Below are 15,159 nucleotides of genomic sequence, written 5' to 3'. Positions count from 1 at the left end.
AGTCTCACTCTTCTTTCTCTCACTTTGATCTACTAGTGTTTCCCATTGGTTAGACCCAATCGGAGGCCAGAAAGCAACACACTTCATACACATCAGCCTCTGGAACACAAAGCAGGGAAGAGAAGCATCAAAAGTGAAATTGCTCTGGAAGAGCAAGTGAAATACATCCAGCTCACAGGCTAGACTTAGCTGTGGCCTACCTTTATTTATTTGGATCATTTAGCTTTTATTGGCCCAGATAGCATCGTTCCTTCCTTTGAATGCTGCAATTACTTCCTTCTTAACAAATGCTTCTTTTACTTTCACATTTTCTCTTCTTTCTGTTGTATATACTGGATGATACCTTTTTTCTCAGCCCAAGTCATTTGTTTCTAGAACTATAGCTCAAATTTCTATTCCAATCTTGAAAAGCTATATTTTGAACTATTTGGGTTTGACTTCCTAAATTTGTGACCATCCACTCAAAGGGAATTGAGCTTTTATATGATGCTTCCAGGAGATCCAACCAGTCCATCCTAAAGGAGATCAGTCCTGGATGTTCATTGGAAGGACTGATGCTTAAGCTGAAACTCCAATACTTTGGCCACCTTATGCGAAGAGTTGACTCACTGGAAAAGACTCTGATGCTGGGAGGGATTGGGGGCGGGAGGAGAAGGGGATGACAGAGAATGAGATGGCTGGATGGCATCACCAACTTGATGGACATGAGTTTGAATGAACTCCGGGAGTTGGTGATGGACAGGGAGGCCTGGTGTGCTGTGATTCATGGGGTCTCAAAGAGTCGGACGCAACTGAACTGAACTGATGATGCTTCCCTCCCAAAAGAATGTGTAAAACTTGGAAGAGATTTTTGCCTTAGGTGGATAGTTGTACTATGATCTCCAGAATCTATGAATTTTGTGAGTTACAAGAATGACAATACTGGTAGTATGGCGAAGGATACAGTACTTGTCTTTATAGGTCACTCTCTGCTGTACCAACTTTTCTTGAAAACCATCAGGCAAATGGGAAACAGAAAAAAGTCACATCTTCCTGAATTTATACAGAAATTGCTGAATCAGGAAATGTTAAGCTGTTAGAAGAGTTTGGCTCTTAAAAACACACCTTATAACAGTATCTAACCTTATTAGCTTTGTCTTCATGTGAATAGAGTCCACGGATTATGGCTTTTGTTGAGTTTGTCAATATACTTTGCCAAGATGAGATTACCTTTAAGGAGGAGTAAATTGGCCCCCACTTTCTCTTTGATCTCATCTGTCATTATTCCTTTTAATACCTGCAGTGTACATGCACAAACCAGACACAATCCCTCAGACAAACATGCTCCACCCCACCATATTAAGCCTCCTTCTTAGCTCTTAAGTTTTGCACACGCTGTTCCTACTACCAGGAATACTCTTTCTACTCCTTGTATTTTTCCTCTTCTGCCACTCACCATATTATATTATATTGCTTACTAGTGACATTATGCTGCGAACACCCTGAGAGTAGAGGCTATTTCTTACTTGAAAGTGAAAGGGTTAATCACTGAGTTGTGTCCAACTCTTTGCAAACCTGTGGCCTGTAGCCTGCCAAGCTCCTCTGTCCATGGAATTCTCCATGCAAGAATACTGAATAGGTTGCCATTCCCTTCTCCAGCAGATCTTCCCAACCCAGAAATCAAACTCAGGTCTCCTGAATTGTAGGCAGATTCTTTACTGCCTGAGTCACCAATTTCTTACTTATTCATCATTAAATCTCTAGGACCTTTTCCAGTGCTTGGCATAAAATAGTTTCTCATCTGTTGAATTAATAAGTGGATGAAAGAAATAGCAATGGGAAAAGTTTTATTCACTGATGTTTATTCTCAAGTTAGTCCTGCTTAGGATGATCTCCTTTGTAACTGTGAAAGAAAATTGCCAAGTGCCTGAATAATTCACAAATACGGTGTAGGTCCTGTGTAAGCTGCAGAACAATGGCCAGTATGTTGCACTGTGAGGGCTCCAGATCTGTGAAACAACTGTGAAGAAACTGGTTCTACCAGAGCTGCCTAGATTAGATGTCCACCAGAATCCCTTCAGGTTACTTATTACATTTCCGGAAGCCAGGTCTCCTACCTCCCAGACCTTCTGAGTCAGCATCCTGGGGGGCGGGGGGTGGTTCTGAGAGTCTGTGTTTTATTATCTGTCCTTGTCAACCCCCACATGGTGGTTCTGGTGCACGTTCAAGCAGGGCAAGGTTTGCTTGATCCCTGAAAGGTTTTTAAGCTCCCCAAGGACTTGTGATCTTGCCATGGGCATGAATCATGAACAACCCTAAGTTTGTAAATAATGTTTGTAAATATTTAGTTTTATGTTTTAATTTTTTATGACTTGTAGATTTTCCCCTGGGGAAATGTTTAATTTCTTTTGCTGCTTTGTATTGCAGGGTCTTATTCACTTCATTAATATTTAATCGAAGAATAATACTGAGCTATTGCCAGACTCCGAGTGGAGGGAACATGGTACTGCCTTCCCAGTGGAATTCTGATTAATGCACCATCTCTGTGGTCCCTGAGGATCACTGCCTTCCTCATCCCCCAACTATACATATTTATTCTGTGGAGAGGGAGGCAGAAAGTTGGAGAAAGGTAAGCACTGCTAAGCAATGTTGAGATATGCTGGGTAGTGGAATGTTAAAACCTGCTTTTGCATGTTTGTAAGATTGAGTCTACTTGCGTGTCTCCATGGAATCATCCAATATAGTTCTGCCTCTTTGTTTTCACAGTCACTTACTTTTATTGGAAAATTGGTTGTTGTAAAATTAAGCATTTAACTTCACTAGAGATCTCTGCTAAAACTTCCTAATATGCAATCAAGTCTTAAAAACGATTGTTTGAATCATTTTGGTTAGATGGTTCTGGTGATTCTTCTATTTAGGCTTGTTATTAAAGCCAAGTGAGTCATTTTCTTATTATAGCCCTTTGTAGCTCAATACATGATCTTCAGAATAGTCAACAGACCTTTCCTGATGGTCACCTGGTGGCCTTACTGTTTCTCCATGTGAATGTGATATTGAATGTTATACAAAGCTGCATGAAAATGTTAGATATAAAAGAAGCCTGACATGTAAGTTTACAGAATAGTGGATTAGCTATCTATTTCTATCGAACAATTTACCATGAAGTGAGTGGCCTACCCTCATTTATTAGGTAAACCAAAAGTCTGGCAGGAACTTGGCTGAGTTCTCTGCTTAGGGTCTTACAACGTGGAAATCAAGGCATTGGTTTGTAAGAGAGGAACAGTTCTTGTCTGGAGGCTCAGGGAGGAATACACTCATTCAGGTTGTTGGGAGAATTCACTTCCTCCCAGCTGTGAGTCTGAGGTTGCCATTACTCTGCTGGTTGTTGGCTGGGGGGGTTTTAGCTCTTACAGGCTGCTCTCTGGTCCTTGCACCATGCCCTCTCCATTTTCAAAGCTAGCAATTGTGCATCAGAAAGTTTTTCTTGCCTCAATGCTACCAGCTAGAAAAAACTCTGCCTTTAAAACGGCTGATATGATTAGGTCAGGTCTACTCATATAGCCTCTGTATGTTAAGGTCAATTGATTTGAGGATTTAGAACTTAAAAATTCTATTATAGCAGTACCGAGATTATTGTTCAATTGAATAACTGCTTCTGCTACTAAGTTGCTTTAGTCGTATCTGACTCTGTGCGACTCCATAGACGGCAGCTCACCAGGCTCCGCCGTCCCTGGGATTCTCCAGGCAAGAACATTGGAGTGGGTTGCCATTTCCTTCTCCAATGCATGAAAGTGAAAAGTGAAAGTGAAGTTGCTCATTCGTGTCCAACTTTTAGCGACCCCATGGACTGCAGCCCACCAGGCTCCTCTGTCCATGGGATTTTCCAGGCAAGAGTACTGGAGTGGGGTGCCATTGCCTTCTCCGAATTGAATAACTAGAGGATAGGAAATCTGGGAATCCATCTTGAAATTCTGGCTAAAACAGACAAGAACAGTATTTAAATGATAAGACAATCATTATCATTTATAAATATATATAATTTATATTATACCTGCAATCTATATTATTCAGTTTTTATTAGCTGATAATATGGCTGGTACCTTTGGGAAAAACATCAGTTGTGACAGTATATGATATCATTTGTACATTATATGTAAGCCAGAAATTAGGGTACAGGGTATAAAATCTTTTACCAAATTTAAAGATATACTTCCTCTTGAATTTTGAATGAAATAGCTCATCTCTAGAGGCCAGATTTTTAGGTCGCCAAGAAATTTCCCGATAGTTACCTGCCAGGCCTGAGGACTCATTCTTTCCTAAGTCTGTTGCCCAGTATCAATAATTCATTTATAGACGGCTATACAGATAGCTAATACAAAACCCCTGTTCTAATTGGCTTATGTTTAAAACCACAGACACTTAGTGAAAAATCCTTTTCCTGAACAACTCCACAGGCCAGCTAGCATACTGTATCATTAAGTTCTTGTTAAATGTATGTGTGTGCATATATATATCTTCAATAGCCTAGAAGAGCAAGTAAAGGGAGTCTGTTAGGGTAATGTACTTCAAATCAGTGAGAGAAAATAGTTTTTACATTGAGTAGGCTCCTAAGAACTGGGTCAAAGATTATCATGTATAGTGGAACTATGAATTTGCATATTGACCTTTGGACTAAGATAAAAACTATAGCAACATATGCAGAGAAGAGGGGGAGACTCAGGAGAAGGATGGGACCAGGAAAGTGCCCAGGGGAAGATGGCTAAGGAGAGCTTAGGGCTGGGATGAGAAAAGCAGTCCACATTGCCCAGAGGAGGGTTGTGCTTCATAGCTGGGCATATTCTGAGCTTGAGTTTGCAGCAAGCAATGAGTCAAACTAGAAAGACTGCAGAAATGAGGAGAAAACAGACAATGGACATCAGTGGTTCTTCAATTTTAATTAAACTTGTTGTTCTCCTCCTCACAAACCCCCACACATATAGTTTGTGTCTAATTCTGAGCTCCATAGCAATCGGGACTCTCTACAAATGTTTAGATCAACAGCCACCCAACACAGACTCTGGACTGGATGCAGACCCCAACAAGCCCTGAGACCACCTACAGAACTATAATGGGGCAGCAATCAGCAGCAGGCACCAAGATCTTTGATTCTGAAGTTACCCTTTTCTCTCACCAGGAATCTCCTTATACACTCTGATCACTTACAAGTCAGTCTTACAGTTTGACCCTTGCGAGGTTCAGAAGGAGTGAGGTTACAGAGGGTGGACTTGGGCAGGTAAGACAGAAAAAAGGATGAGTCCTAACGTTTAAGTTATAGTCTCAAGCAAATCTGATGGATACCTCAACTGGAACTACCTCTCATTTTTTCCTTTACAAAGTCATATCTTCCTTAAATGTTTCTGGCTCTTTTATGGTCAAATTCTTAAACCTGCCCATCTGAGAAAATTGTGGAAAGTCTTTTTAAGCTGGACGTTCACACAAGCTTATTTAGTTTATATTCTTGAGTATTTAAATAATTAAGAAGGAGCCTCAAGAAATCGTCAAATGAAATAGGTACCTAATAATTGATGAAATACAAATGACTTTGAACTAGAGAGACAGAGCAACAGCAGACAGCCTCCAAGGCAAGGTATTGAAGAGAAAGCATTAAAAATATCATGTGGGTTTGTCTAGGGACAATTGTCGAGAAATCACTAGAATTTTAAGTGGCACTTTCTCCTCTCCCTTTTATCTAATCTGTAGCTGGAAAATGTATGCCAGTAGAGAAAGTCAGTGATTATGAGTATCTACGGTGTGTCCAGAGAGGCCTAGAAATTATCCACATAGACTCTTCCATCAGAGTGGATGATCTGTGGAAGCCTGTCTGCCTGTTACACTTACACTTGGGGTTCAGGACGTCAGTTATTCTCAACTGGTATCATCATCGATGGCTAAAATTTATCTTCAGGAAGAAATGGTTTGGGGAGTTTTAGTTTACTAAGCATGTCATTGCAGTCATTACAGGTTGGTCTGTGTTCTGAGCTGTTTCTTTTTAGGAGGGAGACATTGCTACTGATGATGACCATACTGAATGCTTGGGACTCCTTCTTAGGTAGCAGACTCAAGTACAAGGACAGGTCAAGGAAGAGACTTCAGAAATGAGGCTGTGTTGGGGAACTCTATTACAAACAAATGTGTTTGGAAAGATTCAGCTACTCTTCTAGTGAAGAGTCATTTGCATTGAATGTGAGCTAATTGATGATGTGACAACTATAATTCATAAATCATTTAATACTTGATTGTTATCCTTTTTGTATAGGTGAGCAGGTGCATGTCTATAATCCTAAGCCACAAATGTATTCAGGATGCGAAGTGTTCTTAGCTGCAATATTTCACTGATGTTTATAACTCTTTGAAGTAGGTAGGGAAGTTATTAAGGCTATCATCTTTAAAAATTGTATATTTGGGGTTCAGAGGGATAAAGTAACTTGTCTAAAGTTATCTATGTTGTAAATAGCAGACCTAGGACTTGCAGCCTGTCTCCTCATTCTTGCATACTTGCAAAAGCACTTTTCCTCCACCATCCTCAGGAAAGGTGTTCTATGATTCATTTTTCCAGAAGTGATAGCAAGACCGTGCATTTTAGTGATGCCCTTGAAAGCCCTGGTAGCAACACCCATGTCTCGAATGAGTGGTACAGCCTATGCACCTCAGGTGGGGCTTTTCTGGTTTTTAATTTTTATTGTAGTATAGTTGATTTACAATGTGTTAGTTTCAGGTATACAGCAAAGTGAATTAGTTATATATATATACATACATGCACTCTTTTTTTTATGATTCTTTTCCCATATAGGCCATTACAGAGTATTGAGTAGAGTTCTCTGTGCTGTACAGTAGGTCCTTTTAGTTATCTAATTTATATACAGTGGTGTGAATATGTCAATCCTAATCTCCCAATTGGGGCTTTTCTTTAAAGGGATGTTAACCAGCATATCGTTACAGTCAAAATCATGTTCTATTCAACTTTAGTAGATGAATGCAAGTGAACTCCAATGAAATGCCTAGAACAGTGCATGACACTTCATAGACACATAAAAATATTTGCTGAATTCATTGTTCTTAGTGTTACATATAAAATTGAAACCTTTATAGAGTGGGTTTCATCTGAAGAGTCTATTCATTAATTCAACAAACATCAAGGCTTGTTCTGTGCTTGGCTCTGCTCTGGTCTCTAGGAATTCCATGGTGAAACAAAGATTCCTGTTTTCATGGAGTTTATGGTCTAGTGCAGAGGAACAGATATTTAGTAAGTAGGAACATGTCATGCATGTCAGTGATCTAAAGAAAATATATACGAATCAGGTGATAAAATGGCTGGGTCAGGGGCTGGGTGAGCATTTCAGAAAATTCTCTTCTGAGGTGGTAACACATGTGCTGAGACTTGAATGATGCGATGGTGCCTGCTGTGCAAAGATCTGGGCGATGGGCTTTCCAGGAAGGATTCTTAGAAGTTAAGAAGCTGAGTGTGTTTCAGGGACCAAAAAACCCAGAGGAACAGTGAAGTTGAAGTGTCCTAACTGAGCGGACAAAGAGAACACAGGGAGGATTAAGAGCTAGTCAGGGCTTTATAGATCATGATAGGAATTTGAAATCAAATTATACTCAAAAGTTACAGGGGAGTTTGGAGTAAGGTAGTCATAAATCTGATTTGTATTTTAGATGATTCAAACTCTTATGTAATGAGTGGGCTGTGGGGGGCAAGGGAAGTGGATTCAAGTGAGGGTTGCTGGTGGCAAGGCAGAGAGAGTGTCAGTGGAGGTGGTGAGAAATGGTTGGGTCGATGTGTGTAAATTGGAAGTAGGACTTAGTTGGTCTCATAGACTAGGAGTGGAACACAGAGAGAGATGAATCTGGGATGTTTCCTAGGGTTTAGTCTTGAGCACAAGGAGGATGCTAGTGTCTTCTTTTGAGGCTCAGGATTTTTGGATGTGGAAGTGGGGATGGAGAATCAAGAATTATTGCCCATGTTATCTTTGCCATCAAGAAAATTCTGTTGTAAAGGGAAAAGCTAAAGAACAGACAGAACTAGGATGTCACAGTGAAAAAGTGAAAGTGTTAGTCATTCTGTCGTGTGTGACTCTTTGTGAACCTGTGGACTGTAGCCCTCCAGGCTCCTTTGTCCATGGAATTCTCCAGGCAAGAATCCTAGAGTAGGTTGCCTTTCCCTTCCGCAGGGATTGAACCTGGGTATCTGCATTGCAGGCAGATTCTTTACTGTCAGGATTAGGGCTTTCTTTGATTTCTCCCTGCGGGGGAATGTAGATGCAGGAAAAAATATTTTTAACTCTTTGTGTCTGTTTCCTTTCTTAAGGGGTGGCAAGATTAAATACATAAGATGCACATGCACAATAACTTTCCCCAAGAGTTCTGAGCTCCTTGGGTTTCAGTGTTATACAAGTGTAAATGATTCCCCCAAAGGTCACCTAGTGTATCTCCTCGAGAATGATTTATGTTAGCAGCTCTAGCTGTTTCTCTCTTCAGCACCTCTGCTGCCAGGAATGGAAAGAAAATCCTGAGACATCTTATTCTTCATTAGGCATCAGGGAAGTGGTTTATAGTCCCTGTCTAAGTTATTAATTAGCTACTTAGCTTGGTTGTATACTAAAATATAGGGAATCCTTTCTCTCATCTTGTAGGAATATTGAAGAAAGCAAAATATATGAAATAAGCAATATAAGTGCGTACCTTAATGAAAACCAGTACTTGTCTTCCCGCTGCAGTTCTGTCTTCACAAAAGTAAGTCAAGGCTTTGAGCATCCGTTAACGTTTGGTTATAATTAAATCAACCTTTCATTCACTGGGATGAAACAAGCTGTTACCAGGAAATAGTATTTGGGCGCCAGATAAATGACTTCCCTGGCTTCATCAAGGACTCTGAATGGTCTTAGATTGGCACTAATAATAGGAGTAATGAGTGAAGTTAGCCAGAATGTTTCTCTCTCATACACTGATGTGGATTTTTTTTTCCTCTTCAACATATTTAGCGCTCAAAGACCGTCAAACATTTTTAAAACCCTAAACCTGTTAGACTGTTGACAGCTGAGAATTTAAGGCATTGAAGGGGTGGAGGGCTTATCTAAATTTAGGCTGGAATTAGACTCTGAAGAATCTACATCTATTGTGGGTAAAAAAGTAGAAATTTATTTCCAATGACTAATGCCCCTCTTCCCTTATCAGAATCATACCCCTCCCCAGCAGGCCAGGACTTTACTGTGTACACTTCCTGAACCTCTCATTTCAAAAGAAAATATTGTCATTAGTGAATTTATGATTGAATCAGACTGGTCACAGTTTGAAATGTTATTGTTCCAGATGGGATTTGAATTTTGAGTAGATACTCAGGAAATGCTTAGATTAAGGGGGAAAAATGAGTCTTTGACAGTAGACTTTTAGTCACATGGCCTCTGGTTGGACATGTGTTTGAGGCAAGGAGTATTTTCCTGGCTTCCGCCCCGCCCCCCCCCCCCCCCCCCCCCCCCGAGTCATAACAAATCAAAGATCATCTGCTTTGTCATTGTAAAGACTCATCCTGGGAGAATGCGCCTCCACTGATCCTCTGAAGTCCAAGAACAATAGAGACTGAAAGGCCCATTCTACCACTTGAAGGGCTTTCTGTAAAACAAAAAGAATATTTTTATTCAAACACACTCTGTTAAATACTATTTATATACATGTATTTGAGAAAAATAACAGAATATCTCTCTTAAATCCTCCTTCCTTCCATGCTTCCTCCTCACCAGTGGTCCATGAATAAAAGATAGCTGGTTGAATTAAATCTGATACCTGGTTGTACACTAATGACTGAGAGCTTACCTTAGCATAGTGGATCTCAAACTTGAGCGTGCAGTGTGCATCAGAATCACCCAGAGAGCCTGTTAGCACACAGGTTGCTGGACTCCATCTCTGGAGTTTCTGATTCAGTAGGTCTGGAGTGGGCGTTGAGAATTTCCCTTTCTTACCATATCTGGAGGCGATGCTGATGCTTCTCATCTGAGGACCATATTGTGAGATCTACTGACTTAACTTTCATGCTCATCTGACTCCCTCTCACTTGTGTCTCTGTTGGGATAAAGAAGAGTGAATGTTGCAGGAACTAAAACTTCCACTTTGAGCCAAAGGACCTAAAGACTCAAAACTTAATCCCTAAATTATTTCCTGCTTTAATTTTGTCCAGAATATTTATATCACACAGCTTACTTTTTAAGAGTTAAGAATTGTATCCACCTAGACAACTCCCCCAACTTGTAATAATAGAGACCCGCTCAGCTCAGTCAAATGCACCTCTGTCTTATTGTTGGTCAGTCACTAAGTCATGTCCGACTCTTTGCAACCCCATGGATGGCAGCACACGAGGCTTCCCTGTCCCTCACTTTCTCCTGGAGTTTGCTCAAATTCATGTCCGTTGAGTCAGTGATCCTCTCCATTTCATCGTCTGCTGCCCTCTTCTTTTGCCTTCCATCTTTCCCAGCATCAGAGTCTTTCCCAATGTCATCTCTTTGCATCAGGTAGCCAAAGTATTGTAGCTTCAGCTTCAGCATCAGTCCTTACCATGAATATTCAGGGTTGATTTCCTTTAGGATTGACTGGTTTGATCTCCTTGCAGTCCAAGGAACTCTTAAGAGTACCTCTGTCATGGACTAAACATCTCTAATATGTTAGAAATTTGTGTTTTTGTTTGGTTCAAAAATCAAATTGCAAATTGATCTTGCACTGCGTCTTAATACTCTTTATTGGGTTGATAAAGACCTAATGACCTGGTGTTGCAATTACCTTCAGCAGCATTGTGCTATTTCTTCAGGAGCTATTTCAAATGTCACCTTTCCATGAACCCTTTCCCATATCTCTCAGGCAGGAGAGAAGTTCCCTTGCAAGGTCCACACCACATTTAGTTCACACATTGTTGTTTATCACAGGGAACCATAATATATTCTACCACAGGTCTATTACCCCAGTAGATTGTGAGCTGTTCAAGGAAGGACAAGCTGTAATTTTTCATAGCATCAGGGCCAGTTATAATGCCAAGTATGTAATAGATATGTAATAAATGTTGCTAAACAAGTGTGATTTTTAAAAAGTTACTGTGTGACAAACATCTGTAAACAGCGGAAGAGAAGAATCACATTCTATCAATAATAGTACACCATTTCCCTTTTGGACTAACTCAGTAACGTTCAATTTATTAATCTTGTGGCTGTTTTGAAGTTTAAAGATGAATGAACTGGTGATGAATGAACAACTGGTTTTGACTGTTAAAAAGATGTCATTTATTATAAAATTAATATATGGCTATTGTAGGAAATCTGAAAAATGTAGAAGAGAAGATATTTTAAAAATCACCCCTGATTCTACACTCAAATTCAACAACAAATATATATATGGTTAAGGCTAAAGTCCCTTTTTCTTCTTCTTTCCACCCAAATATACCATGTTAATGATTTGATTGACCAATTTCACATAGAAGAGATCCTACTTAATACATTGTCCTTATACTTGACTTTTCATTTAATATTCTATATTTTTATTACTCTGGGTACAAATAACATTAGTTTACATTTTATTTATCTGTTTATTGTCAGGATAAGAATATTTTTATGTTTCTGCATCGTTTGACCTCCTCAGTTCAGTTCAGTCACTCAGTCGTGTCCGACTCTCCGCGACCCCATGAAGCACAGCACACCAGGCCTCCCTGTCCATCACCAACTCCCGGAGTTCACTCAAACTCATGTCCATTGAGTCGGTGATGCCATCCAGCCATCTCATTCTCTGTTGTCTCCTTCTCCTCCCGCCCCCAATCCTTCCCAGCATCAGAGTCTTTTCCAGTGAGTCAACTCGTTGCATGAGGTGGCCAAAGTATTGGAATTTCAGCTTTAGCATCAGTCCTTCCAATGAACACCCAGGACTGATCTCCTTTAGGATGGACTGGTTGGATCTCCTTGTAGTCCAAGGGACTCTCAAGAGTCTTCTCCAACACCACAGTTCAAAAGCATCAATTCTTCGGTGATCAGCTTTCTTCACAGTCCAACTCTCACATCCATACATGACCACGGGAAAAGCCATAGCCTTGACTAGACGGACCTTTGTTGCTCAGTCATGTCCGACTCTTTGCGACTCCATGGACTGCAGCACTCCAGGCTTCTCTCTCCATCAACAATTCCTGGAGCTTACTCAGATTCATGTCCATCGAGTTGGTTATGCCATCCAACCATCTCATCCTCTGTCATCCCCTTCTCCTCCCACCTTCAGTCTTTCCTAGCATCAGGGTCTTTACCAATGACTCGGTTTTCACATCAGGTGGCCAAAGTATTGGAGTTTCAGCTTCAGCATAAGTCCTTCCAATGAACACTCAGGACTGATCTCCTTTAGGATGGACGGGTTGGATCTCCTTGCAGTCCAAGGGACTCTTAAGACTCTTCTCCAACACCACAGTGCAAAAGCATCAATTCTTCAGCAGTCAGCTTTCTTTATAGTCCAACTCTCACAACCATACATGACTACTGGAAAAACCATAGGTTTGACTAGACGGACCTTTGTTGGCAAAGGAATGTCTCTTCTTTTTAATATGCTGTCTAGGTTGGCCATACCTTTTCTTCCAAGGAACAAGTGTCTTTTAATTTCATGGCTGCAGTCACTACCTGCAGTGATTTTGGAACCCCCCAAAATAAAGTCTGTTACTGTTTCCATTGCTTCCTGATCTATTTGCCATGAAGTGATGGGACCAGATGCCATGATCTTAGTTTTCTGAATGTTGAGCTTTAAGCCAGCTTTTCCCTCTTCCCTTTCACTTTCATCAAGAGGCTCTTTAGTTCTTCTTTGCATTCCGCCATAAGGGTGGTGTCATCTGCATATCTGAGGTAATTGATATTTCTCTCAGCAATCTTGATTTCAGCTTATGCTTCATCCAGCACAGCATTTTGCATGATGAATTCTGCATATAAGTTAAATAAGCAGGGTGACAACGTACAGCCTTGACATACTCCTCTCCTGATTTGGAACCAGTCTGTTGTTCCATGTCCAGTTCTAACTGTTGCTTCTTGACCTGCATACAGATTTCTCAGGAGGCAGTTCTGGTGGTCTGGTATTCACATCTCTTTCAGAATTTTCCACAGTTTGTTGTGATCCACACAAAGACTTTGGTGTAGTCAGTAAAGCAAAGATGGACACAATAAAGGACAGAAATTGTATGGACCCAACAGAAGCAGAAGATATTAAAAAGAGGTGGCAAGAATACACAGAAGAACTGTACAAAAAAGATCTTCATGACCCATATAACCACGATGGTGTGACTCGCCTAGAGCCAGACATCCTGGAATGTGAAGTCAAGTGGGCCTTAGGAACCATCCCTATGAAGAAAGCTAGTTGAGGTGATGGAATTCCAGTGGAGCTATTTCAAATCCTAAAAGATGATGCTGTGAAAGTGCTGCACTCAATATGCCAGCAAATTTGGAAAACTCAGCAGTGGCCACAGGACTGGAAAAGGTCAGTTTTCATTCCAATCCCAAAGAAAGGCAATGTCAAAAAATGCTCAAACTGCCACACAACTGTACTCATCTCACATGCTAGCAAAATATTGCTCAAAATTCTCCAAGCCACGCTTCAACAGTATGTGAACCTTGAACTTCCAGATGTTCAAGCCGGAATTAGAAAAGGCAGAGGAACCAGAGATCAAATTGCCAACATCTGATGGATCATCAAAAAAGCAAGAGAGTTCCAGAAAAACATCTATTTCTGCTTTATTGACTACCCTAAAGCCTTGACTTCCTTAGCAAAGGAAACTGACAAGCTACAGAATGTCTTCATTTCCCCAGATCCATTTGTTTCTCACATTCCACAGTTTTAGACCTAGAGCCATCTGCTCCCATCCAAAGAGTAATAAACTTATCTTCTCCAAACTGTGGAAATACTCCAAGTTTGTAAACTTAGAGGTATTTGTCCTGTCTTCCTCCTGGAGACATTTATTATATTTATATTCCAAAGAGAAAGAGCCCATCACCCCTTTCCTTTTGTTCCCAAGGAGAGTTTGCTTATTTCAGGGAACAAAATTTCTTTCCTTCTCAGGAGAGAAGTAGGGGAAGCAGGTGTCCCCATATTTATGGGGCTTCTCGCCTGCAGTACAGTCCCCTGTGTATGTTGGATGACAATTGTCAGGCTCTCATTCTATCATCCCAAGAAGAGGAGGAATTGGGACAAAGAGGAACAGTGTGGTTATTGTAATTAGTAGTCCCTGCCCCAGAAATCCTGTACCTATTTTCAGGACACTATGAATAAATAAAGATATTAAAAACTGATCACATGTTATTTCATATAATGGCCATACTTAAGTCATTTAAGATGTTTTCTTTTTGTAAACATTTAGGTTATCTACATTTTTCACAAACACAAATGATGCTTCATTAAACAGATTTCTGTGATTCTGATTCTTAGGTGTGAAAATGTTCAGTTAAATGGCATGTGCATTTAAATTTTTCTCAGATGTTATTTAAAAAATAGCCCTCCAAAAAGGCAATTTATACTTCTGTCAACTGTGTATATTACCAGTTAATTTTTTTTCTAATCTAATTGATAAAAATTACATTACCTTGTTCCAATATTCATTCCACTCTTTACTAGTTGGGTTAAGAATATTTTCTTTATTTTTCTTGTATATTTCTTTTTCTGTTCATTGCTTGTTCTGATGCTTTGTTCATTTTCTACTGCATTGTTTTCTTAGTGATGCAGAGATCATTATATATTATGAACATTGATATTCATCTGCTTTCTATACTGCAAGTATTCTCCCCCTGTATTTTGCTTTTTGTTGTTTATTTTACTTTGTTCATGGCTTCTACTACTATATAAAAATTTTATGTAGTTTTTCTCTCAATCTTTTCCTTTATGGTTTCTGACTTTTCTGTCTATCTTATTGTGAAATGTAAATAAACCCCCTTGGTGAGAGTGCAGCCCTTTTGTAGCATGCCTTCCCTGATCAGTTCAGTCAGTTCAGTCGCTCAGTCGTGTCCGACTCTCCGCGACCCCATGAATCACAGCACGCCAGGCCTCCCTGTCCATCACCAACTCCCGGAGTACACTCAAGCTCATGTCCACAGAGTCGGTGATGCCATCCAGCCATCTCATTCTCCGTCGTCCCCTTCTCCTCCCGCCCCCAAC

At 40.3% G+C, this 15,159-nt stretch overlaps 1 long non-coding RNA gene across 2 annotated transcripts in view; it reads left to right on the top strand.

Moving 5' to 3' along the window:
• The window catches only part of LOC148778343 (uncharacterized), a 76,077-nt gene that overhangs the window by 45,348 nt on the left and 15,570 nt on the right, over positions 1-15,159 (top strand). For both annotated transcript variants that reach the window (XR_016036403.1, XR_016036400.1), the window contains exon 2: positions 2,407-2,608. This is a non-coding gene — a long non-coding RNA (uncharacterized LOC148778343). The remainder of the gene's footprint in view (positions 1-2,406; positions 2,609-15,159) is intronic.

The sequence above is a fragment of the Moschus berezovskii genome, chromosome 3 (assembly GCF_049115385.1).
Source record: "Moschus berezovskii isolate FMDL1 chromosome 3, NW_MosBer_1.0, whole genome shotgun sequence".
Classification (NCBI taxonomy): domain Eukaryota; kingdom Metazoa; phylum Chordata; class Mammalia; order Artiodactyla; family Moschidae; genus Moschus; species Moschus berezovskii.
Note: the sequence above shows the minus strand (reverse complement) of the source record. Positions and strands in the feature narration are given on the sequence as shown.